Genomic DNA, 23,999 nt, shown 5'->3' on the forward strand with positions numbered 1-23,999 from the left:
GTAAAAGATTTCTGCTGAAGACTTGTTACCAGAGCAGGTAGTACCAGATGGACAAATGGGCTGACCTGGTATAAGATAGTGATTTTGCGGTCTGTGCAATCAGAGTTTTATTGCCACCTCTGTCAGCCACTGACCCACTTCTACAGGGGTGTGCAATGTGTGCCCTACCAATGGTTTGGTCTACAGCTCCCATTGGCCCTAACCAGCATAGCCAAAGATGAGGGCGTTGTAGGCCAAAATGTCTGAAGGACGACAAGTTGTCCATTCCTGCTAAAGCAGCTAATGATGAAACAAAGCCTAAAAGCAGGGGAGCAGTAAGGTTGAGGAACTATATATATATAAAGACTTGTAAATTGTCTGCTCAAAGTACATCAGCAAACTCATATTCACTTCTACCACATTGTTATGTTGAGTCAGACTGGTGGGTATTTAACTTTCCCCAGAAAAACTAGCCAACAGTGAATAGCTGTACCCTTTGATCCCATTTTTGAGCTTTACATCTTAAGTTGAAAAATCTTCAGTTATTTCAATTCCTCTATTCTGATAGAGATCCATATGATTCCCCCTCCCCCTCCCCCACCCCCTCCCCCTCCCCCATAGCTTTTACACAAACTTTTAGGGAATAGAAAAAATAAGCATGACTAAATGTAGAAGCAAATGCAAGGCAATTTGTTTGGTACAAAGCATTACTCTGACAGTACATAAATCTACCAAATCCGATCATTGTACATCATGAGCCAGACTGTTCACATATAATTTGCAGAATCAGTAACACATGCCATCATTTAGATACAACTTACATGAATGTATTGGTTGCCAAGGTATACTTTGGTGGACATTTTATAGTTCACCAAAGGGGACAGTTCACAGTGGAACACTCTGCAATTTACAGCACAAGACTAGATGTGGCAGTTTCAAGGGGCCAAATCACAGATTATCGTCTTTATGAGGAACACATGTAAGCCAGCCCCTTTGCCTGTATTACTACGCATAAGGAAAAAACAGGCTCTCTTCCCGGTGACCAATATGGACAGTGGCTGGAGAGTGGTTCCTGCCTGATCTTGCTAGGCACTGCTGGCAAGGGCAGATTCCCAGCTTCTACTGCTACTGCTCAACCTATATCAGATCTATTAAAATTTAAAAAGTACTAGACTTTGCTGCTACGAAGTCTGAATATACCACAATCATTTCACACATCACACAGTGACAAACCAAATCAATTAGAGGATAGCTGATAGGAAGTTGCAACCAATCAGATCTTCCTGATGGAGTTAGCTGCACAATGTTCACGTTTGAAAACATTTGTTTGATACATTCATACTTTCATTTTTAGGTGTGCACTTAACACATATTCAGCATTCAAATAAAAAAAAAGAAATGCATCAAATTCATTAAGAACTCAGAACTCTGGAGTAACAGCCAGTGTTACGTGGCTGTAACTGATCTGACGAGATCAGAATTCAAATCCCAATTTAGTTATGAAACTCACTATGTGACTATGGGTTAGTCTTTCTTTCAGGCTAACCTACTTTTTTTACTATAAATTTCAGAGGGGATAACTCAAGTGTGATAATATGTGAGAAATAAAACACACTCCTTAAAATAAAAGACATTCGGCTAATCCATCTCCCTATGCCAAACCCTGGTACTACTTTTGGCTTTCCAATATTGAAGTCATAGGTGCTATTCTTTGTGACAATATGAATAATTACCTTATGTGTAAAAATAAGGGCATGCCTCATTGCCTTCACAAATACAGGAAACAACACAGCAACATGACAAAGATGGTGAGATACATCACAATATACATAGGACTCCCCCTCCCTTTCCCATCCTTCTCATTTTCAGCTACTTAGAAGAATTCATCAATCCGCCAAAAGTGAAACAATTTTTGGCATTTCTAATTCCACACATTTCTGGGCTATTCATGGCTTAATAACCATAGATGAATGGATTGTGTTCTGTTTTCATTAGAAAAATGTAAATTTCTTCTCAAATGGCTAATTAACTGCCTGAGTTTGTGCAAAAACTTCTGTGTGGTTCTGAATGAATATGAGGATATTATATTGCATTCTCAATATTGGCTGCCTACCATGTAATGATAACTACAAAATTACAACTAACTTATAGCATTTCAATTCTTATATTGACCAGACAACAGTATCATATTAGGCCATTAATATGAAAATATTAGACACAGAATTACCACTTTATATAGCAGTTCAAGAATAAAAGGCAAATTTCCTCTAAATCTGTTTATTGTAGATAGTATTGTTGATGGAAAGGACCACAATGTAATTAAATTCAATATTGCTAAATAAGGGATAATGCCAAAACAACTTGTCATGTTATTTTTTAAAAAATAATAACAGGTTAAGAACTGTGAAAATGAAACAGCACTAGCTCCAGATGTTTATGGGCGCCATGTTTCTCCTAAACATACTATACTTACTCCTCATTTGGACAAAATTTCCCAGCTACAAGTCAGGAATGAGTGTTGGATTTGCAGTCTCTTTTCACACACACACCCTCCTCACATGCCAGCTTCAATGCTCCTTTCTTGGTTTGTATTAAGACAGTTCCCCATTACATGAAATCTGAGCAACTTTGGTTTAATCGCAATTAACTAACCAGGAGAATAAACCAGGGCCATGAATTTGGAAAGGATCATCCAAACTGCTCTCTCTCTCTCTCTCTCTCTCTCTCTCTCTCTCTCACACTCACACACACACACACACACACACACACACCCTGTCCATCATTGTGGGCTCTGGGAAGGGGAGGGGAGGTCAAAAGCCTGGCAAAGGAACTACTGCTGTGGAACTGAGCTGGCTAAGTGCTCACTCCTTTCCTCTTTTCATCTAGTAGTAGTAATGGTTATAACAAAGCAGTTCTGCAGGGAATATGGCCCGGGCCCTTTTCATACTGCTGCTTCTGAAAACCTGCTGTGAGTGGAGAAGTCAGAAAACCTCCAAACCTTTAGAGTATGTCTAGACATTAGTCATCACAATTCAGAATAAACAGTATGCCCACCAATACCATCACAGCTTAATGCAATACTGCGCCTAGCTATCCACGTGAAAGCATATGCTATGCTCACCATAGCCCTTCCAGTTTTTCACATAAAGTCCTGCATATGCTAAACTCTGAGATCATATCATCTAACATGGGTAGCGGATCCAAGGAAGGTGGGAAAGTTTTAATCTAGCCAGAGCCAGCTCTCTCAGCCCCACCAGGCAGGGCAGCATGCACAATGCCGATCAACCCCTTGCTGCTGCTGCACCATGGTCCCGTTCCCTGTCTCCTAGCCACTGCGGTCATGTCGGCTTTATGGAGAACTGTGCAAGAGCCTGAAGACTTGATGCAGTGGCAGCAAAGGAAAGGGGAAGGAGGGTGCATGACAAGGGAAACAGAGGGTAAGCGACTGTTCCGGAGAGTCCTGTTGGTCACTCTCTCACTGTGGCAAATGCCATGGTGGCAGAGCAGTTGACAAGACTCCCCAGAACACCTGCTGGAGATGGCAAGGCAGCTCCTTATCTACTAAAGAAGAAAATTGGAAAATGAAGTTATAGCAACTCTGGTATGCAACAATGGGCCACACAATGTAAGCCAGAGAACACACAACTTCCATTCTGGAATGATGTAGTCCTGGGGGTGTGGGGGTACACATTTACTTTTTATACACATGTAAATTAGTCCTCTTCTTCCCATTTTACAGATGGAATTCACTCAAGGCCACCAAGTAAGTGTTTGGCCAAACAGGAATTTGACAGCTTATATGTTCAACAATAATACACAATATGTATTAGAATATACAGGGTCTATTGATCCTTTAACCATGTGACAGTTTCCTAAACCTTTACCAAATGTTAATATAAGCCTGTCAACACCATTAGCAGCAAGAAAGTCAATTTTAACTGAGGCACTGGGCATGAACATCTGTTACAATAACTGTGTTATTGCAGTGTTACTTACTCCTAGACCTCTGCATAGATATTAATAAATATTCAGAAGCACTGTATTTATAGTAATAGCCTCAAATTACCACTAATTTGACCCCATATTTCATTCACCCAGAAAACTGAGCAGAAATCAAGATTAAGCACTACATCTCACACCGCAGGCAATACATTCTTAAAAATCAGGATTGGCTGCATGGTATAAACATAAAACATACCTGTTGTGTATTGCACCATCTACTTAGCATCTCTTCTAGAATATGGGTTTAACATATTAATAGTCACAGTCAATCCTAAATAAGTGAACCTTTCTTACCAATAGCCCCCTCGGTCTGTAAACAAATAGTGTTTCATAAATTATACAAGATATTCTTCAACATTCCTTCTGCTGGGTTATCGAGATTAAAATGTCTTCTACTTCCAATATAAAGGATGTAATCCTATGGCCCTTGGCTGTCCCATAATAGTCAAAATATGAACCAGAGAATCAGAAAGATATCATTCTAGACTCAATATTCCTCCTTCCAATAAAGATGTCATTCTAGAGTAAATAAATCAAGAGTGAGAAAAATCAAGATTGCCTGCAAAAATCATGGGCTTGTCCTCTTTTTATCCAGGGGAAAAATATCATGTGAAAAGTAAAACGTTTTCCATCTCTGGCAAATGGAAGTGGGTAAAGCAGAGCTCCTTAGAATATAATAACATTGTTATTTACACAACAGTAATATACATGGTTATGTCTACAGCATAGGTGAAAAGGGGGGAAATGCAAGTTCCTGCCATGAAGAATCTATACTTGAAAGGTCTCCTTCAGGGAACCAAGAGAGTAGAGAAGGATCCACAGCTCAGTGACAGAGCACTTGTTTTCCAGAAGATCTGAAATGCAATCCCTAGTATATACAGTTAAAATGATCTCAAATGGCTGAAATATTTCTGCCATAAGACAATACTGGAATAAATGGACTAATAATGTGACTCAGAAGGTTTGATATAGTCAGGTGAGGGTCAGGCTGTTAAGAAAGTGCCCCATGGAAAGTGTACTTTAAAGATATGTAGGCAGATGAAATCTGAAATCTGGGTATCCAGGCTCAGGGCTGAATCCAGAAGTACACCCAAGCTATGGACCTGTGTCTTCAGGGAGAAAGTAACCCCATCCAGCGCAAGCTGAATCCCTATTTCCTGATCTACTTTTTGACTGACCAGGAGCACCTCTGTCTTGTTTGGATTAAGCTTCAATTTGTTTGCCCTCATCCAGTCCATTACTGCTGCCAGACACCAGTTAAGCGCAGAAACAGCTTCTTTGGAATTGGGTGGAAAGGAGAAGTAGAGTTGGGTGTCATCAGCGTACTGGTGGCACCACACTCCAAAACTCCAGACAACCTCTCCCAACGGTTTCATGTATATATTAAATAGCATGGCAGACAATACAGAAACCCAAGGGACACCACAGGCCAACGACCAATGAGTCAAACAGGAGTCCCCCAGCACCCCCTTTTCCTCCAAGAAGGAATGGAGCCACTGTAAAACAGTTCCTCCAAGTCCCATCCCAGCAAGGTGGTCAAGAAGGATACCATGGTTGATGGTATCAAATGCCTCTGAGAGGTCCAGCATAACCAACAGGGACACACTCCCCCTGTCCAGTTGCCAGTGTAGGTCATCCACCAAGGCGACCAAAGCTGTTTCTGTCCCATAACCAGGTTTGAAGCCAGATTGAAATGGATCTAGATAATCCATCCCATCCAGGAATCCCTGGAGTTGGGAGACCACTACACGCTCCAATACCTTGCCCAAAAATGGAATGTTGGAAACTGTCTGGTAATTATCCAATACAGTGGGGTTCAAGAAGTGTTTTTTTCACTGATTTCTTCCTCCAACAGAAGTTTCAACTGGATTGGAGTGTCTTCCACTCATGGAAGGAACTCTTCCATTCATGAGGTTGAACCCAAAGTTAGTCCTACTTAGAGTAGATTCATTGAAATGAATGGAACTTTAGTTAGTCCTGACTAAAGTTCCATTCATTTCAGTGGGTCTTCTATAATAATAATAATAATAATAATAATAATAATAATAATAATAATAATAATAATAATATCCCACCTTTTGCCCAAAACTCTAAGCAGGACTAACTTTGGATTCAACCCATGGAACATTATTAGGATCTAAGACATTGTTTTCAACTTTCCACTTCCAAACCTTCATATAAAAAACTAACTATCAAAGACATTGGCCCAGTTTGCACAATCACAGGGTAGTTGCGTGCTGGCAGATTTGCATGATTACCCTCATTGAGCGCAGTTTCGCATGTCATTCGAACCCATTGGGGGTGGCTTGATGGTTAACCACCAGAACCCATAGCATGTTGTAGGCTTGTGGGTGGTTGTTACAGACTCCAACAAGCCACCCTCAATGGGTTCGGATGACATGAGAAGCTGAAACAGCAGGGGCTTGGATTCACAACCTGGCACCTATGGGCACTGCAACCCACGGTGGACTGCAGTGATCACACAAACCAGGTGAGTAACATATATTTTTATTCAGACAAGCCTTTCGCATGTAAGCTGAGCTGCTGCTGAACGGATTTTAACTAGTCTGGTGCTATTTCTTTTATTGTTTTGTTTTTAATTGATTTTGTTTTATAGCATGTCTTTCTTAGGGTTTTGTTTTTAATTTGTACCTTAGTATTGTTAGCTGTCTTGAATGCCAATTGTGGGCAGAAAGGTGGGTAGACAATTAATAAATAAGTAAGTTTTCCACATCTGATCACAATAATTTTAGAGGAAAGCTAAGCACAAACATAACTGCTGCTTCCTAAAGTTGTTCCAATTATCATGGATCTTCACCAGAAAGAGAACTAGTTCTTTTCTTTAAGCAAGTTGCTGCCTCCTTCCCGCCATAGAGAACAGGGAAAGAAAGGAGGATTGTTTCTGTTCCTGCTGGGTTTCTACAGCAAGGTGTCACTGATGCATCCTGCAAAAAGCCAGGCACGAAACAGAGAAAAAACCTTTTCACCCACAGAAAACTTGGGGAAAGAAAGGGGTAGTTTCTTTCCCTTCCTGCTGCACATTTGCAGAAAGTAACAGCAGTGAAGGACTATTTGCACCTTCTGCAAATGCATCTCTTCCCACAAGTTCTCTGCACATGCCCCAGGACTCAAGAAAGAGTCAAATAATCCTCGAAAACAAACTCCTTAGTTTCTGAACAGGTTGCCTTAGGTTTTGAAAGGTATGAACGAATACGGGTGCAAACAGATCAAAATGTGCAGCAGAATTTTGTCTGCTGCTATCACTTTGTCTTGTTAGCCTTTCATCATAGTAATTTCCCTTCCCAAAGAGGTGAATCGCACTTTTAAAAAGAACTGCTATTTGCCTTTTCAGCTGAAGTAACTGCTATGGCAAAAACCAGCGGGCAAAGTTCCAACTGTGCTAGCAGTTCTTTCTAACTATCCTACTCCTTTTCTTGGATTTCAGCCATAATGTTTAGGGTGTTCAGAATTCAACACAAGCGTATAGTGATCCAAGATAGTAAACATGGAACCGTATGTGGCTAGTGCACCCTTGGATTCCCTACCTTTAAATATGGGCTTGTGCTTTCTGGTTAACAATCCTGAATAAGACCTCAGAACAATCACTGGCATCTTGAGTTGTGTAAATAAGCTCCACATTACCTTCTTACAGTGCACAATGATCTGTTTCATGTTTCTTAAATGCTGACATATGGAACTGAGTTTAGCTATTTACTTCCTGCCTTGAAGATTTTTTTAAAGTCACTGTGATTTCAGATCTACATTGAAAATAATAGTTACTTCTCACTGCTTCGTCCCTCAAAATATCCATCTAAGGAAATATAAAAGCATGCAATACTTTGCCCTTGAAAGGGTGGACTGATCAGTCCTTAAGTATTAAAGCACTGAATAACTATGAAAAGTTTAAATCCTTTTTGCAGAAGCTTCTTGCAGATGTCATCGTGATTTGCCTACAAAGTGAAAAAATGTGGGTTGTCTTGGGAAAAGCCACGACCAATTCCATCTCTATTCTGAGATGACAACAACAATGCTGATTATGGGGTTAAGCAGTAAGGATTGCAATGTAGTAAGAATACAGCTAAGTGCTACTAATAAGAGCAAGGCTTTTTGGCATTTTACATTATGTCACTAGTGAATTTGTACCAAACATATCTTGAAACTTCTGCAAAATGGAAATCAATGTGCAATGTATTTTACAGAGTAAGTTAAGCAAATGAGACAAGTTACTGCCTCAAAAGAGCTTATAATCGAAATGACAAAAGTGTGTGTGTTTGTGGTGAGAATAATAAAGGAAGAGGTTACAAGGGATGAATGTGCACAAATACAGTTATGCGTACTTTGGCTTTGTTTTGATTGGCTATGAGGACTAAGTGGCCAAGTCAAAGACTTAATAAAAAAGATGATTTTTTGAAGAAGTATTTGAAGGTGAGATGAGGAGTGGCACTACACAGATGTTCTAGGAGAGAGTTCCAGGAATAAGAGGAAATGGGTGGTGGAGTAATTTAAGAAAGCAGACCATCCCAGGGCAATTTAACATGGCAGCTGTGGAGGAACAAAGATCATGGACAAGGAAATATCAGGAAACATCCAATACAGCCCCTTGTAATATATTCTACACTCCTTACTGTCACTATTGAGTAAGCTATCTGAAATTGATCTAAATTACTGAAGGGTTTCTGCACCATAGAAATTATAATTTTATGAAATTGATAGAAAGACAGGCAAGATGCTACACCACTTTTGTGCTAGCAAACATGTTATGAGATGTCCCTGGCACTCCTGTTACAATAGGGAAAGGCCTCTTTTCTCAAGTCCAGAATGAAACAGGGAACTTAAGCACCTCTTATGGTGCAATGAGTTCATTATAGACTCCAGGGGAATGAGGTAGAGGAATTAAAAGGTTTCACTGACAAGGCAGGGTGCAGCTTATAGCATACAAAACATGAAAACACATAATACATTTGTACTCTATTGGGGATCAGCTCAGCTCTGCCCATCTGCTGGAGGTTTCAACAACTCAGTAACTCTGTCTCACCTCCCACCAAGCTGAACACCAGCTTACTGCCAGAGACCACTGACTGAAACAATTGACTATCCTGGCTCAAACTACTTGCCAAAAGGTTAACCACAGTGACACATGAATTCCCAACCCACTTTTCCTTCACTGGTAAGCATGATGATGCTCCCCACCCCCATCCCCACCCCACTACTGAGCTACATACTCCTGTTTCCTCCTCTCCTCATCATAAATGGACATGCCTGCCCAATGAATAAGGACTTCTCATGAATAAAGGAATACTTATGAGAACAGACTACTCCTCAAGTGGCACTGATGACCCACAGCTGTGTAGGGTAGCAACTTTGTTAAGACTGGGATTCAGTGGATCTGGTTCTAGTCTCCACTCTGCAATGAAGCTCACAGGGTGACTTTGGGACAGTTACTCATCCTAACTTACCTCACAGGATTGTTGTGAAGATAAAACGGAGAGGAAGAAGAGGACTATGAAAGCCACCATGGATTCCTTGAAAGAGAGGGGGGAAGCCGGGATGTAAACGTAATAAATGAAAAAATTAACTTTCCCGCTTATTCTATCAATTAAGGTTTTACTGAGCACTGCAAGTGGGATTATTTATTTATTCAATTTAGTCCCAGATTTAAGCACTAGCCTGGTAGCCACAGGTGATAAGGAATTCCATGCTGGCAAGTGAGCAGGCTATCAGAAGAGGGATGGAGAACTCTGTCCTTCCTATGCACCTAGAATCAAAGTTAAAGACTGTATCAATAGAATGGACACTGCAGGCAAAACAGACTCCCCCTCCCCTTACTAGGTTTCCGTGTACCACCTAAATCTGCTCTGGAGAGACTATTTGGGGAGTGTACAGGGCAGGAAGGGAAAATTCTATTGTGCAAGCAGAGGTCAGCTCACCTGACGATAGGTGGAAACCCAAGACACCTTCCAGAGAAAGGAAGCTCCCTCCTTCATCCCCTCATTGAAATGCAGCAGACTGATGCAAGAGGAACAGAGCTCCCTATCGCCCATCGGTCAGCTCCCAGCAGGCTAATAAACATCTCTGCTGGGCTTCTTGACAAAGTTGATTCAGTTGTTAAATTTGTATCTTGCCTTTCCCCCAAATTGTGCTACAAGTAGCTAACAGCAATAAAATTCAAAGTGAAATTAAAAATTATCTTAAACATAAAAACAAGTCAGGTAAGAACTTGATCGTATATCATTAGAATTACGATTAATTTTTGCAATCTCACTCCCATGACCCGCAACAGTAAATAAGCAGGGAATATAAACATAGGAATGTCAAGACCCACACTGTGGCAGAGATGCTACACTACAGGTGCAGGCAGACGTAACATTGGAGACAGAAATTAGTTACTATACTGATAATCCACCCAAAACTTCAGCGGGAATATTCATGACCCGCAACAGTAAATAAGCAGGGAATATAAACATAGGAATGTCAAGACCCACACTGTGGCAGAGATGCTACACTACAGGTGCAGGCAGACGTAACATTGGAGACAGAAATTAGTTACTATACTGATAATCCACCCAAAACTTCAGCGGGAATATTCAGATGACTCAGCTCCTCACTCCTCCAGTCATGAAATTTGGGTGAGGGACATGACTTGCCACTGTGTGGCAAGCTGTGAGGCATTTTACCTCTTAGGAAAGTACTCTCCTCCAGGGTATATCCACTAGGCTGTTAAATGTTATTGAACGATATGTAAACCTATGCTGTCTAACAGAAAATCAAAACAAACACATGTAAGCATGCATTATTATACTACATTATAAACTCATTCATACTAGGCACAGGAAAAATATATAGTTAGAAGTCTTCATACTGTGAATTACTCCTTTTACACAGTCATGAACTCAGCGTTACATGAACTCTGCATTACTCTTGTCTCAATTCCAACCCAAGTCCATAACTTCTGAATTCAGTTGATCAACCCAACCAGCTATATTATACAGTATGAAAAGCAGGTGATAAAAATATATTATGCAAGAATGCTATATAACCTCAAAAATGGGAAACACTTAATTTAAACAGATTTTTTGACCTTGCCAGAGAGAAACTATAACTAATTTAGACGTGGAAGACAAACCCACACAAATACTTGTAAATACTTTACATCCACACTTTTGTTTTTGAAAAAAAAAATAACATTCTTTAGTACAGCCGTCCCAATGTGATGCCCTCCAAATATTTTGGACCGAATCACATTCACCCCAGCCAACATGGCCACTGATCAAGAATCTTGGTACTTGTAGTCCAAAACATTTGGAGGCACCAGATTTAGTTTATTATATTAACCCAAGTTGTTTTTTTAATCTCTCCATAAACAAGGATGGTTTTACTGTAAATTGTTAGAATTTCTCTTGCTCAACCTTAATTGCAGTTTATTGTATTCTTGAACTGAGAATCTGTAACCTTACATCATCTGAAGGCGCGAGTCATCTTCTTAGAAATAGTAAAACCAAGCTGTATGTCTACGGCAAATGTATGCTAAAGGACTCAAAATGGGTTCTTTAAACAGGCTACAACTAATGCTAGCCAAAAAGAAAGCTAATTAGAGAGACCGAATTTACGTACATGTTCAGCAACCTGTACACACTGAATATGCAGGGGCAATGCAGGATTCTGCCTATCATACATATGTAAATACATTCCACCATCAGGTACTGCAGTATAACTAACTACATATCATTCAGACACTACAAACAAATGGAGACTTTAGAAGTGGGTGGGGTGTGATTGTAATGTTCAGTAGTTTGACAAACACAGCACTATTGGATGACACTAATTATCTAGATTCATTATCTAGATTCATTTAGTTTCAGGCTATGTTTTGGCACTGATTGCTCTGATGAATGCTGGGATACGGGAGGAGTATGGCCCTGTCAATGCTCCTGATCACCTCGGTAGCTTTTGGTACTGACTTGCTATCCTTTTTGACCAGCTACCTGAGATGGAGACTGGGAGCACTGTGCTGCAGTGGTTCCATTCATATCTGGTCATTTCCAGAGAGAGTGGTGTTGGGGGACTACAGCCTTGTCCCATGACTGGTATACTGTGGGGTTCCTTGTGCTAATCTATGATCATTATCTACCTGAGGTCCACAGAGATCCATTCTGCCTCCATGATCTTCAGTATGTACATGAAACCACTGAATCAACTAAGACTGTGGTGTCATCAGTATGCTGATGAAACTCAACTCTACTTCTCCTGCAGTGTGCCAGCCAGCATGTCTTGCAGTGTGCTAAGCTCCTGTCAGCTTCTGCCTTGCCTCATGACTCTGCCTTGCTTAACTCCAGTTTACTGGGAAAGTCTCCACACTACCTGGCATGACCCCAAACTACCAGTGAGTGCCCATGCTACAATCCACTTCCCATGAAGCTTAATCAGATGAGATGGTGATGCTGTTGGTAAGTGGTTCTTTCATTTTGGGTGATTGTGTGTGACCTCCTCTGGATGGAGTTGCCCTTAACAATCAGATTCAGAGAGTAGGAGTGGATTTTAAATCTGACTATATCTTTAAGAGGCACAAGTGGCCTCTGTGGCATAGAGTATCTTCCACTAGCATATGTTGGTGAACCAACTATGGTTACTTCTACACAAGAATAGACTAGTCACAATTATTCATACTCTGGTAATGTTCTATTTGGGCTCACGCAATATATTGCACACAGAATTTTGATTACTGTCTGGAGATTGCACTTAGTAAAGAATATAGCAGCTAGGCATATGGGACGCCTCTTGCTACTTGTGAAAGAGGTTTATTAGATTCTAGTCCTAAAGCATAGGTGGGCAATTTGTGGCCCTCCACTACCCCACCCCACCCCCGCCCCCGCCCCCGAATGGATTTAGGTGGATAACTACAAAAGAGAGGGTCTTCTTGACTGTGGTGCCCATTTATGGAAAGCACTTCCTAGGATAAGTCCTAGGAATTAACAAAAATGATGCTTATAATAGACATTGAAATAAAGGTACACACCCACATCAATGAGGTATCAGTTTTGGAGATACATAAACAATTACACAGCGTGGCTATAGAGCACCAATATACTTTCACTACCAGTCCTCCCCAAGTCTATATTGATTTGTCTTGTCCTCATTTATAGAATTTCTCTTGGCCTCTTTCTTCCTTTTCTTTCATTTCTTATTTATTTACATGCATTCTAGGTTAGAGAGGGATAGGGAGAAATGACTGACCTGCATTCTACAAAAAGTGTGCTAGGAGAGTGTTAGTAAAAGAGGGATTACTGTTTTCATCATGTTGTTTTTATTGATGAAGTCAATATTATAGGTTTCAAAACTTAAGAATTTTTAAAAACAGATTTGTGAACTTCTTGTGCTAACAAAATAAATGCTTAGACTGAGATGTTGCACCAATTTTATAGCATAAACCATTAATATTTGTTCTGTCACCTGTTTATACACCGGCATAAAATCACTTCAATTTAAAAAAATAAAGACCTTTATCATTAGACAAAGTTTATCATATCAAGAAAGACTAAGCTAAAAATATTGGGACATCTGCTAAGACATGCAATTCTGCTAAGACAAGACATGCAATCCGCACTGTCTTTGTCCAAAGTAAGAGGCTGCTCTTTTATAATTACAACTTCACATTCAGTGCAAACAATTGCTAAGGAGTAATATGCAAACTATTTGACGAAGTTCAAAGTGAAAAGTATGCAAAGAAATTAAGAATATTGTCATAAAGTGGTACATGGGGAAGAAGCTGTCTTTGTATAATTGTTCAATCCTTTAAAAATAATTATTGGCATCATCTATTTTATCAACTAATGCTGCAGCTTTAACTGAGGAATGAATGTTAAATAGTTAGGTGTCTGGCATGTTCTGCACAAAGAGCAGAACAGAGGTGAGAAGTATATACAAGCCTTTTAACTAGATTATAGCTTCTAAAATGGACAAGAAAACATTCAGCCAGAAATCCTGAAGAACAAAATCTGGAAGGGAATACTTTGAAACACAGCCTACTATAAAAATGACTAACCTTTTCTAAAGTAAGGTTTTGGTTCCATGTCATGTTTCTGAGGAACACAAATTGTTTCATGCTTTAAAGGTTATTTTCAATAAAAGTGATGTGGCTAAAAAGGTCTGAAAGTAATGATATAATCCCAAACCATACAAATACAGTCTGTATTCAGAGATAGGAACATAGGAAGTTACCTTATATTGAGTAAGACCATCAATCCATCTAGCCAGTACTGTCAATAATGACTAGCATCAGCCCTCTCTGGACATGCCAGGGATTAAACTTGGAGCCTTCTGCATACGAAGTATGTGCTTTACCACTGAGATATGGCCCCTCTCTTGTGAACAAATCAGAACTACCAATTAAAAGCAACACAGAAAAAGAAAAACAGAGTTTAAAAACCATCAGAAGCTAAGTTGAAGCTTTACAGGCTGCCTAAAGGTAGGCAGAGATGAAGCTAGGGAGGGAGGTTCACAATCATGGTCTGCTATAGTAAAGGTGCTGTTCTGTGTGCCCACAGTCTAGTCTCTCTTGGTGGTGGGATATACAACAGGGGCTCTGATGAGCCCTGCCTATGTGCACACACATGGATGCATAAGTAAGGAGGAAGTGGTAAGTTTGCATGGTCCTCATGTCCACACAAAACCAATGTGCTTTAACCAATGCGGTATCAGGCAGACAGGATAGGCCAATTGGGGATACCATGGGAAAGATGCACAAACCACCCATTCTGCCTAATATCCCATTGCAATACCTACCAATAGGTGGATGGAGGTGTTAATCAGGTCTCTATTGAGCCCTATCAGTATCCTCCACAACAAATATTTAAGGCAATAAAGTTTCTAAAAAAAAATAGGAAATTTTCCTAGATTAATTTTAAGGTGAATATTCTAACAGAGCTACTTGAATCTTCTACTATAAAGACTAAGGTAGTTTCAAAGCATTGCTTTTCCAACCATTCCTGGGACTAACACTGAAGCAAGCAAATTAATGCCCCATAATCTTGTATTTGTCTATATAGGGCAAGCAAGCAAAGCAGCCAACAACATAAGAACTTGGATCTCTCACCAACAATTGTTTAATTTAAAAGTGACTTTAGTTTATATTTTGCATGTTCTAATATTTCAAAGGAGACAAGTATGAATAACTATTTGGAGATACATCTGGTGAAGTTAATCAAATGTTTCAAATATTAGTCATGTGTGTGTTTTTAAAGCTTCATATGTAATAAGCAGATCTCAGCAACCACATGATTCTTCAAATAAATCCCCTTTTCAGCTGATACAATACTATTACAACTGCCACAATAAGTGGGAACTTTTGGGGGACAGATTAATGCACATTCCTTATTTAAGTAAACAACAACAAAAATGGCAGGTTTTAAAAAGGGACTCATGTATTATGCTATGAGTGCCTAAAAGACAGATCTTAGGGTCTTCTAGGCACTCACAGAAAAACATAAAACCAGTGCACTGTGGAAGTGAAAATTACACATTCAGTACAAGGAATTATTAGGAAAGGGGTGGACAAAAACATACCATAATGTCATTAATTTATGTGAACATATTTTGTAATACTGCATATAGTACTGGATGTTCCATTTGAAGATGGGTATCATAGAACTGAAGAAGGTAAAAAGAAAGGTTAAAAAGATCGAAAAGTTAGAAAGCCTACAAGAAAAGGCAAATGTATTTGGGACTTTTTAGCTTATAAAAGGAAACGAGCGGACTCATCATGGAGGATTTGTTATTTGATTAGGTTTATAAAATTATGAACTAGATGGAAAGCACAATAGAAGTTCCTCCCTCTCATAACACCAGAGCTTCAACTTATCAAATGAAATACATTGGTAGTAAGTTCTAGAGTAGAAAAACTAAGTACTTATTTACAAAATGCATAATAATCTAATTTACTATTCTAAAATGTGATATTACTGCTCATAAGCTTTTAAAAGACAAACAAGTAATTATCTGTGAATAATTCAGGGAAGGAAGGTCTTGGTAAGAGAAAGCGTTACTTAGGCTTAGAGGACGGGCGCCATACAGTGCTAGCGAAAGGACTGTGCTGCGTCTCCTCCCATTTAGTAACAAAAGAGCAAGCCATCTCTTTGGACATGCCATTTGCTTCCTTTAAGCTTCTCCAAATATTGGCAATGGAGAGGCTCTTACTCATAAGCTGCTCTCTGCTTCTGAGGATGTTCCACTGACAGTTTAGGAACAGCACACATTAACCAGATATTGCTATTCTGAACTCTGATATTTTTGTGCTGGGGGTAGGAAGGTTGGTAGAAACTCTTGATCTCTCCCCCCCCCCATGCAGAAAAAACGCAAATAAATCCATAAGAAAGTTTGCTAAAATTTACATAATTTATTTTAGTATGTAACATTTAGCGCATTGTCCCCATTCCATTCAACTTTCCCCCACATATATTTTCCAACACGGCATATGTCTCGGCAGAAACTTGCATATTTTCCTGCAAATGAATTTGCATAAATTTCAGGGAAGTAAACAAAACTCCGGAAGTCCGCACAGCCTGAGAGACTGGTTCAGAGCAGATTCCATAGGATGGAAATCTAAACCCATTTTAGTCTGTTGCAAATTTCTCCAGCATCCCTAGTGGATACACTTAGATGGAAATGGAATGCTAGATACATAACCTTTGGCCTTCTCCAGCAAAGTTTCTGATACTCTTTATATCGGCGTTCTAATCCTGCAAAATGATGGATCGTGACCATGTATAACGAATTACATAGAAGATATGTAAACAGGACCCGAAACAAAATGTTGCAGCACATGTGGCATGATCCTGTTCAGGGCTGCAGCCAGCCATGCCCTGTTCAAGGATACACATATTCCATTCCCCAACCCACCCACCCACCCATCCATCCATTTTCTGTTTCCATCTCTGATAGTCAGTGAGCATTCTGTAGCAGTTGAGCATGATGAGCCCTCATTGGGCTGTTTTTGAGTCTCTCTCCTTAGTGTCCCTCCCATTTTAGTAAGATTTTATTAGTTTTACAATGACAAAAAAAGGAAAAGAAAATTACATCAAGTTTAAGTCTAATTGTTTCCCCCTTTACTTTACAAAAATATGAGTAGAATCCATTGGCTCAGTAGTTTTCCCCCATTTTTTGTACTTCTGCAAACCTTTACAGTCCCCAAAACTTATGGATACCTTCCTCTTTTGTGATGATGGTGCAGTCTGAGCTACAGATGGATCCACACTCAGAACTAATTTGCTATTAGTATATATAAATATTATATTCCTATGTACAGGAGTGGTAGGGAATCTATGTTAATTTTTGCCAACTCTTTCACTCAGTCTTCATCTGCCATCTCTCAAATCTCTGCCATGAATTCTTCAGCTCACTTAATAATTCCAATCATTATGACTGCATTACTCTTTTCTATCCCCTTTATCTCACTTCCTTCTTATATTTTACTTACATTTCTCCTCTTTGCTTTGAAATGTCCATTTTCTTTCTCCTACTTATCTATTATCTCCTCCCATCACTTCAATGATGTGAGATTGAAAATGTTCTGGACATTTTTCCTGCACTTTGTTTTTTCCACAGAAAATTTTTCATTTCATAAGTTTATTAGTAACAATGAATGGTTGTCAATTACAAATACAAAATTAGGTGAGCTTGACAGTTCAAAAATGTACATGGGTGCTTGTCAGCATATCATGTACAGTTCTTTGGGCTGCTAAAATTTACCTTAATTTGCATAGGATTTTTTGCCAAAAAAATTCCAGTTCAAAACTTTCCAGAAACCCTACATCAGTACATGCTCTCTTCACATTTCTGGTATGCTTGAGCTCTAAATATCAAATACACTTTCCATTCTGCTGACTTCTCTCTTTCCCCCTTACAATTTTTCTACCATTGGAACTCACAGTACCTAGAATCTGCCTAGTTCCTTCTGGTTTTGCATTTAAATACCTAATTAAAACTCACCTCCTCACTCTGACATTCTCCAACTCATACTGCATCTCCACGTTGACCCTCATTGTATCAAGCCTGGCTATGGTCCTCATTGTAACAGTGAGGGAGACCAATGAGGAAGCCATGTGAACTGCCCAGAGATCTTCGGTTATCAGTTCAATGTAATAAATAAATAAGGCTTTGTTCACCAGTATTAAGTGTGCTGGAGAACTAGAGACCCTGGTCCAGAAGAAAGGCACTATAATTACCTGCATATTTTGGTCATGATCTTGTGTAGGATCTTGGGATTGGAGAAAAGATGTATAAAAAGGTCGGCCAGAGAGTCCTGAGCTTCTACTCCTCTTGCAGGATATCTTTTGAGGAACTTTAGCAGTTCCCTGAGGAGACCTCAGCTGGTTCCATTGCACTTGTGGGACCCCCCAATTGCGCAACAAAACTTTTGTGGTTGGAAACATAATCCCAGAAATGAGCAAAACCACTCATTTACAGATTGGAACAGGTCAGCATAGCCCCTTTCTACAAGAAATGAGAGTTCCTACTCAGTTTGGGTTATATTTATAACTACAAATGCACTGTTGCACAAGCGCTGGGTCCTGTGAATGCATGGGCACAATAGGATACTACCCAGAGTGATCCATTCTTGGTATCTTAAGTCAATGTTCTTATCTATTGTTATAAAATTATAGAATTACTACTCTGCTGGATCAGGCTTCTTCCTTTTATGTTTAGCTTACTTTTCAGATATTCTGTTCTCAAGGAATCACCTGATCTTTATCAATCAATGAGAGCTCTTTGAACAGTTCTTTCATCACCACTGAAGAAAAGTGGGAACTTCTCTGGGAACCAAAACAAGTATCTTAAACGTCAACACAATTTGAGCTTGGTGACAAGGGAGGTAGAGGTGAAGGGAGTACACCTGAAATCTTGCACAAGGAATTACTCCTGGATCAACACCATGGTGCCCAAAAGTTGAGCTACATCCAGTAGAGTCACCTACTTATTGCATTTACCCTTGTGAAGCTAGCAATTGCAAAAGATTCAGTGTGTGGCCTTGTAAAAGGAAAACTTGTTGAAGTCATGTGTCAAGTCTCATGCCCTGATATGGAAGGTATTGAAATGACTGGAGCTGGAACAGACTGGGAATATAGCCCCATTCCACAGTTAAAAGTTAACTTTCCATTTCCTGATTCCAAGGAATGGGACATCCCACTTCTTGAATGTCCCTTCCAGGAAAAGTTTACGTGTCCCTAAATGCTTGAGCATTTATTTCAATCAATGAAGCACATATATTCAAAAGACTTTAAAAACAAATTTTAAATAATGAACTGTATAGTGAAAACATTTTTCAAAATTCATGCTTAACACTCACTAGTTGATGTAATGATTAATCAACACTACCAGTTTAAGCAGACAGAACTCTCTTCCCATAAAGAAATCAGTGGTTACAATCATAGAGTACAGGAACTGGACATAGGGGAATGGCAGGGCTTGCTCCCAAAAGGTGGCAAGTGCAATACCTGGCCATCTTCTATGATGCAACAGTATGCTGTAGTATTGACATTTTTAGGGGCAGCTACAACATGGCCTTAGCTACAGTTTATTATATTTATTTATTTATTGCAGTTCTATACCAAAGGTCTCTGAGTGGTTTACAACAATCAAACTATGAAATAAGATACAATATAAAAGTTTAAAAATACAGTATAAAATAAAAGTTCCTATTAGGCCTTCCCTAAGAGTTGCTTATTATGCTATTTGGTAGGTGTAGTGGGGTGTTTTTGTTTTCATCTTTTAACTAGAAAATATGGACAAGTCAGCAAATGATTGCTAGATATGCACTGAACTGACCTGCCTATGAACATTAGATAACTTAACAAAAAAGTAAATTGGAGATATAAAGTTTATGTATTAAAAGCATTAGTCCTGATGTGTCCCTGCATCAATATTGACATCAGAATGCTTGATGTTGTTCAGACAATACTACCAAGTGATTTATGAACACTACCATTTGCTAATGGCGACTCACCTTTTCTATTGTATGTCTGAAACATATTATTGAAGCTGTAATCTATGGGAATCGTCAATAACTAAGTCCATACAAAACCAATAAACTTTAAGAATGCCAAAAGTGTTCACAGCTGCTTAAAATTTAAATTAAACTTTAAAATGACATTTCAGAGGTTCATGTGGACAAGATCTGAGAGACAGAATTTATTCCCTTACAGAACAACTTTGTCCCACTATTAATATTTGCTGCAGCTGAACTCAGGCAGGCAGCTAGAAGTGAACCACTAGCAAAACTAAAGCAACACTGCGACTGCCTATATTACAGGGCTGGTTTGAAAACTGATTTTCTTAAAAGCCTAAAGATTGTACGCAGGAAATAGAAACAAGGATGCTTGTATAATCTGAACAGCCAAACCCTAGCCATATTTACTTGGAAGTAAGTCCCACTGATTTTGTAAATGTGCATAGGATTCAACTGGCCTATATTTGACTGGTCAAGTATTCTAAATTAGTATGAGAGACATGATTTGATTCTTATACCAAGATCCCAGCTACAGGAATGCAAATATCATAAGAAATATACATGCAATCCTCAAAATATGTTTATTATACTGTCCTAGTTATGAGTAACCTGGACTGTATGATCTAAGGACTCTTATCACATCCAAAAAGCATTTCAAAGACTATATGATGATGTTTGATGAGGAGTTCCTTAAGCTATTCATGTTAAAACAAATCACAGTTTCTTATGCAGATGAATCCTGAGAAGATTTCTAAGTTCCATCTTTTCATGCCTACCTAATATAATCCTTCAAAGGATTGTACACAAGTGTACAATCATCTATTATCTTTCCACAGCCTACATGGAGATGCCAGAAATTGAATCTGGGAACCTTTTCATGCAAAGAATGTGATCTAACCCTGAGCTAGTCCTTCTTTACCCTGCACATATAGTCTAGTCCTGAGACCCAGGTGCAAGAATTCATCACCAAAAAATATTCATTCAAGATGTAGTCTTGAAATTAATAAAAATCTAGCTTTGTAAAGTCTACTATTTAGATCTACTTAACAACTCAAAATTAAGCATGTATAACTGTAAATATCTATCTTGCAGCCTTATTCTATATATGTTTACTTGACAGTACGTTCTGTGGAGTTCAATAAGGCTTACCATATATAGGATTGCAATATTAAACCCTGTTGTCTGAAGTCTGATGAAAATAGCTTACATTGAGTTGAATAGTATGGTTAGAATTATAACTTCCGAAGTTAAAATCAATCCTGTACAAATGTAAGATATGAATTAAAATACTAATTACTATAATCAAAAGGTAAGATTCTTATGTACAACCAAAAATCTAATTATATTATGTATTATATTATTTATCTATCCTTAAAATTATTCAACCAGTTTAGAAATGAAAAGAATTTCCTCGGTACATTAATAATATTCATGGTCCCTATTTGATCATGTGTCAGAACAATATTTCATATTATACTTGCGATTCAAATTCAAGTTTCGCCTTGTATTTGATATACCTCAATCACAAAAAAAGAAGAAAAGATGAAACTAATAAAACAGTATTATAGAAAACATGGTATCGCAGCATCTAGAACTAACTTTAACCTAAAAATGTCCAGCTTTACTTAAGCCTAAAAATAAATTGTTAAAAACATAGTACTCATAAAAAAGGAATATCATTTCACACCTTATTCTTTTTTTATTCTTCAAAGTCCAAGTTACCTTTCACACAGTGAAAGGTACAGCTCAAGCTCTTCTAAAATATGTATCCTACTACCAAGTTTTTTCTACCAGTCCTCTTGGACTTGATAAAAAAAAAAAATGTTTCGCGCTGCCAGCAGGGTTATAAAAGGCACATTTTGCTAATGAGATAGTATTATGGATGCAATAATTATTTTTTGACTTCACTTCAAATATAAGAGTAAGGAAGCAGTACATATCAAGCTGCATTTTTCGTTGGTCAGATTCCCTAGGCCTATTGAAATGCATAGGCCATCTGTGCACATATCACAGTTCAAACACACCTTGTAGGCTTTAGTAATCTGACAACACAATATCCTCTTACTTTAAATAAACTATTTCAGAATAAAAACACAAAGACAATTATTTCACAACAGAGCTGCCCAAGCTGTAACAGTTAACTTGTAACAGTTAACATATTTTCCAAGCTCCTTTTTTACTTTTGAAACTAAAACCCAAATCTGGACTGTAAATTGGTCAAGCTACAATCTAACAACACTTAAAGAGAAATACTTCTCCAAATCAATGGGATTTATACTTACATAAACGCTTATTAGAATGGGCTAGGGTTTTAATTCTCATCACCATGTAAATATCAGTCCCCCTAAATAAGTTTGATTCTTAACTACTTAATAAAGACAAATGAGGGTACTTAGCAGAAACTTAATTAATGACTTTATAAATAATATTGAGAGTCACTCCTTCATACAGTATTATTTAGACCCAGATCCTTTAACATGTTAACAAGATAGATTATTATTTTGCTTAATAGTAAGCATAAGAGGTTTTGGAAGATCTGAATTTCAAAAGTGACATAACCTGAAAAAATTAAGTAAACACAGAGATAGAGAGGCTTGAAAAAAATATGGTGGTTCAATTTCATATTATTAACATTCAAAACAAAATATTCCAATATGACTTCAATTCTGATGAACAGCCAAGGAAAGCCTTTTCAAAGACATCTTTTGAGACATCTGTCTCTCTACCTAGTAGAGGAAACTTCCAAAGACCACTAACAGTAAATACTGATAAAATCCTTCGATGAAAAATGCCGAATAGAAGTTTGGAAGACTTTTGTATACACCAGAAGAAAAGCATCAACACCAGGACAAAATACCTAAAACCAAAAATAATTTTAAAAACACACTGTGACACTAGACTACCTAGTAAGGAATAAAAAAAGAAAAAGAAAACCCAAGGCAGAACACAGCACAAGCGATCTCCCTATACCCAACTATTGAGTAAAAAATTGGCAGACATATATTACATGCTACTTAGAATAAAACACAGTACTGACACTTTTCAATCTTCATCCCTAAAAAAAAAAACATTTAAAAAAACCAGAAATAAAACCACCACTTTTCTAACCAGGAAACAATCAAACTGTTTCTGTCCTCAAAAGTAAAAATAGAGAGGGAAAAGATAAAGGCAGAATGAAGAACACAAACACCCTCCCACTATCCAGCTCTGTTTGCATCAGAGTGGAATTGTGGAGTAGGAGAAGGCATTGCTTGCCTCACCTCCCTTCCCCATACATAGAGAGGCTTACCTTGGCTGCACCCCACTTTTATTTCCTTTCCTGGAGCAGTGGAGAGAGAGACACACACAAAGGGTAATAAAGGGGGAGGAGGGGAGAGTAGGGGGATGGGGGGGGGAAGCTGGTGAACTGGCGTCTGCTCCTCCTGTGTGTGTGGTGAGGTGTCTCCAGCCAGGGCCAAAAAGCAGCAGTAGCAGCAGCAGCAATAGTAGTGGAGAAGGAGACGGGGCTGTGTTGCTAAGAGGCTTTTGGTCTCTTTTCTCTCTTCTCTGACGGCCAAAGCGGGGGAAGAAACTCTCCTTCTCTCACTGTGTCTCTCTGGGATCCTCTAGCTAGACTGAGGGTGGGGGAGAAACTCAATCTCCTCAGGCCAAACCCTCCCCGCAAACCAATTCAAGGTGGAATTAGTGCTCTGTCCCTTTAACAATATAAATAAAAGGTCCCCCCAGTCTCCCCCTTCCCTCTCTTCTTCATCATCAGCTGCTGCTGAAGCTCTGGTTCTGGCTGGGAGAAAGATGGGAGGCTGTCACTGCGCATGCGCCCCAAGGGAGCTTGCTGGGTTGAAGGAGGGGGAGGGAAAAAAAGGTTGCCTCCCACAATGCCCCGCGCTGCGAGAGAACCCGGAAAAGGATTCCGCAAAGATGGGAGGAAGGGGGCCGGAAGTTGTGGGAGGGGAAATCAGAAGGTAAAGCGGAAGTAAGCAAAGGGGTGGAGGCGAAGAGGAGGAGAGTCTTGAGGAGGTAC

The 23,999-nt window shown here is 39.0% G+C and overlaps 1 protein-coding gene across 1 annotated transcript in view; it reads right to left on the reverse strand.

Annotated features, from left to right (window-relative positions):
* Positions 1–23,784, reverse strand: part of MBD5 (methyl-CpG binding domain protein 5) — a 111,553-nt gene extending 87,769 nt beyond the window's left edge. Inside the window, exon 1 of the mRNA XM_063116570.1 lies at positions 23,268–23,784. The gene's annotated coding sequence lies outside the window, so the exon portion shown is untranslated. The remainder of the gene's footprint in view (positions 1–23,267) is intronic.
* Between the last annotated feature and the right edge of the window lie 215 nt (positions 23,785–23,999).

The sequence above is a fragment of the Elgaria multicarinata genome, chromosome 2, assembly GCF_023053635.1.
Source record: "Elgaria multicarinata webbii isolate HBS135686 ecotype San Diego chromosome 2, rElgMul1.1.pri, whole genome shotgun sequence".
NCBI lineage: Eukaryota > Metazoa > Chordata > Lepidosauria > Squamata > Anguidae > Elgaria > Elgaria multicarinata.